Source organism: Leptonychotes weddellii, chromosome 10 (genome assembly GCF_054177405.1).
Source record: "Leptonychotes weddellii isolate Sample4059 chromosome 10, ASM5417740v2, whole genome shotgun sequence".
Taxonomy (NCBI): Eukaryota; Metazoa; Chordata; class Mammalia; order Carnivora; family Phocidae; genus Leptonychotes; species Leptonychotes weddellii.
The window spans coordinates 62,712,303-62,716,596 of NC_138378.1; positions in this window are offsets into that span (position 1 = coordinate 62,712,303).

Genomic DNA, 4,294 nt, shown 5'->3' on the forward strand with positions numbered 1-4,294 from the left:
CTGATGAGAGAGTTGTTGCTCTTCTTTTCTTCGATCTCCTGTTGAGTTTGTAGGTGTTCAGAATGGTTTGATCCCTATCCAGCTGAATTCCTGAGACCAGACGAAATCCAGGTCTCCTACTCCTCCGCCATCTTGCTCCGCCTCCAAAAAAAGTTATTTTCTTTATGGTGTGCTTTCTCTTCCTATTTCGATATTAGACCTCAGGGGATATCTTGAATTTACAACTTTACCCTAATCCTCCACTAATCAAAGTGCTGTCTGAGGACCAACAGGCTGGGTATCACTGGGATTGTGTTAGAAATACAGAATCTTATCCTGCACGCCAGACCTACTGCATTGGAATCTGCATTTTAATGGGATCCCAGGTGATTTTATATGCATTTTACAATTTGATAAGCCCAACTGTAACCTACTCTACACATTTAGTCAAATCAGTCTTCCTAAAATTCTGCTTTCATTATGTTCCTAGAATTTTAAATGGTTCCTCATTGCTCTTAGAACAAATCAAATGCCCCAGCCTGACATTTAAGACCACAGTAAAATGGACCCAAGTCTACCGATCTTTTCCTATATGGATGTCTTTCTCCAGCTAAATTGGTCTACTCTATTTATTTCTTCAAATATACCAAGTATAGTCAGAGTCTTTGCTCATGGCATTTGCCTAACTGGAATTTTCCTTCCCATCTCCCTACACATCCATCCTTCAAAAACCAGTTCAGTTTCCACATCTGAAGGTTCCTGCTGCTGACCTCAGATCCCCCTGCTTTCTTGTCCTCTGAACATCTTAACTGGCTATCCCAATACCTTTTTTTTTTTTAATTTATAACCTCCCCTCCCATTAATGCTTATTACAATACAGTGCGTAGGGTAGTGTTTTCATTCATTAATTACATCCTTATTTATTTTAAAAAATTGTTTTAGTTTAGAAGAGGCTTGTTAATTTTTAGGGCTGTAATTTCTTTGATCAAGCAGGTGTTAAAGCCAAACAGAAAGAAACTGAAAGCATTGTGTTCTTGTGCTTCTATATTTGGAGGTGAAATTTTTTAAATTTTTTTAAAAGATTTTATTTATTTGAGAGAGCATGCACACACAAGTGGGGGGGAGGGGCAGAGGGAGAAGCCGACTCCCTGCTGAGTAGGGATCCTGACGCGTCCCAGGACCAGGACCAGGACCCTGGGATCATGACTTGAGCTGAAGGCAGACACTTAACTGACTAAGCCATCCAGGCACCCCTGGAGGTGGATTTTTATCACATTCTGAGAGGGCGGTAATTTCAGTGACATTTTATTCCCCATCAGTATACAAAAACATGTTATATATAAACGATTTTCTAAAAGGGAAGGTTCTAATGGATCTCTTTTGAAAATATGCCTAAGATATTATTGCAACTGATGTTATATATACACATGGTTTAGGAGTCAATTGCTATGTAATTCTTTTTATGAAAAACAGTATTCCTCCCTGTCCCCGTTATGCACTCGTAGTCCTTGAGTTTTAGCTGAGTGAGAAAGTGTAGATACCTCATATGCTAATATGTTAAGTCTACATATGGATTAGGCAGTTGATGATGAGCAGGAAGAGTAGCAGTTATGAGTGAGTATGGGTTTGCATTTGGAAGCCATCTTCACTCTCCCCTCCTTTATATTTGAGTTAGTAAAACATGGAAAGAGTGAGGAGACTTGAGATGGGCCTGTCCTGGGACCCAGCAACCAAGAGTATGGCTCTTTCTCTTTTGCGGTAGCTACATAAGCATCTGCCTAGATGTAGACCAGTAGTTTTCAAACCTTTGTGTGCATCTATATCAGCTGGAGCCTTGTCACTGGACCCCACTCCCAGAGTGTCTGATTTAGGAGGTCTGGGGTAAGGTCCAAAAATCTGCTTTCTAACAGATTTCCAGGTGATGTTGGTGCATTCAAAGATTGCATTTGAGAATCACTAGTGTAGTGGGAAAATGGCAAAAGGGAAAAATAGTCCAGTAAGTCTGAAATGTTAGTGCCGGTCCCATTTCATATCTCTTTTCTTTTGAAGATGTGAAAATTGTAATCATTAATTCCAACAAATGTTTTTAAATGAACAAAGAAAAGGCACCATTTGTTTAAATAGAACTGTTTAGGGTTCTTGCTCTTTATATCAAGCATTTACAAACATCAATCTCTGTCTAAGAAAAGATTTTTAGTTTTATTTTTTAAAATTTGTGAATGCCAAGGAAATATGTTTGTTTCCATGTGGCAATGAAATGGATAAACAATGCTAGAAGTACTCTGTAGATTGTTTTCACCTTGTATTCTCCTCGATGTTTTGGATAAACTAATTTTTTACTCACTATTAATTGGTCACATTATCATTTTGACATTGAGTTTTTTGTGTGTATGCTTGCTGTGTTTTATATTTATGTGTCCCCACCCCCCTTTTTTTTTTAACAAAGATTATATTGATACTAAGTGAGGTGACCTCAGATTACTTCCTGAAGAATGGAGTCTACAGTAGTACTCTTGGAGCAGTGGATGATGCATTGTGCTTTTATTTTTAATGGTCATCTTAAAAACCAAAATACAGCTTCTGCTGATTGAATGATAAAACTGTACTTGTATCGTAATTGCTTCCCCCTGGGAGAGGAAGCATCAATACAATACTTTACTCAAATGCTGTTAAAAAAATAATGCTTTTAAACAAGATTTTAAAATGCCTTACTATTGACTATTAAACAGTGGGTGAAAAAAAATTTTTAAGCCCAAAATTATATATCCCAGTAATTGCTGTCACTTTGGAAGGCTATATACAGTTGTCTTTTGAACAAGGCAGGTTTGAACTGTGTGGATCCACTTACATGCAGATTTTGTGTAGTACAGTACAGTACTGTAAATATATTTCCCTTATGATTTTCTTTTTTTAAAGATTTTATTATTTATTTATTTATTTTTAAAGATTTATTTCTTGAGAGAGAGAGAGAAAGAGAGCGTGAGTGGGAGCAGGAGCAGAGGGAGAGGGAGAACCCTGACCAGACTCCCCACTGAGCATGGAGCCCAAAATCATGATCTGAGCCGAAACCAAGAGTCAGCTGCTTAACCGACTGAGCCACCCAGTAGCCCCTTATTTATTTATTTATTTGAGAGAGAGAGAGAGAGGAGAGAAGAGAGTGCACCAGCAGGTAGTGGGGAGGGGGGAGGGGAAGTGGGGGAAGGAGAGGGAGGGGAAAACAATTTCAAGCAGACTCCAAACTGAGCCGGAACCAGATGTGGGGCTCCATCTCATGACACTGAGATAATGACCCTGAGATCATGAACTGAGCTGAAACCAAGAGTTGGGTGCTTAACCAACTGAGCCACCCAGGCGAATTTCCTTTATGATTTTCTTAATAACTTTTTCTGTAGCTAACTTTATTGTAAGAATACAGTATATAATACATATAACATACAAAATTTGTGTTAACTATGTTATCAATAAGGTTTCTGGTCAACAGTAGGCTATCAGTAGTTAAATTTTGGGGGAGTCAAAAGTTATACATAGCTTTTCAACTGCATGGGGCTTATGGGTGCCAGCTGAAAAGCTGGCACCCATAAGCCCCATGTTGTTCAAGGATCAACTGTATTTATGTCAGTTATCTGTTATTACCTAAAACAGGGGTCTGCAAACAAGGGCCCTGTGGGCCAGATGTGTTCCACAAACTTTTTGTAAATAAAATTTTTTTGGAATGAAGGTAAGCTCATTCATTTAAGTATTGTCTGTGGCTGCTTTCATACTACAATAGAGGAGTTGATTAGTTGTGACAGAATCCATAGGACCAACAAAGCCTAAAATGTTTACTGTCTTAAATTTTACAGAGAATGTTTGCCAACCCCTGGCCTAAAATAGGAGCTCTTATTTTGTTTTTTATCTTATAGACACAGAACTTTTTTTGAATAGCATTTTTTATGGCAACTTTTTCTTTCTTTTTTTCTTTTTTTTAGAGAGAGAAAGAGGGAGAGAGCACAAGCAGGGGGAGCTTATGATGGCAACTTTTAATTTGTTAAGGTAGACATGATTTTTCAAAGATACAGTCATTAGTGTTAAAAAATGGTAAATAATTTGAGTGATCACATGTTCAAATGCCATTTTGTCCTAAATGAAATGTGGATGTATTTAAAATAACCATACTTAGGGGTGCCTGGGTTGCTCAGTCGGTTAAGCATCCAACTCTTGATTTTGGCCCAGGTCATGATCTCAGGGTCATGAGATCAAGCCCCGCATTGGCTCTGGGCTCAGTGCAAAATCTGATTGTCCCTCTCCCTCTGCTCCCTACCATCCCCGGACTCTC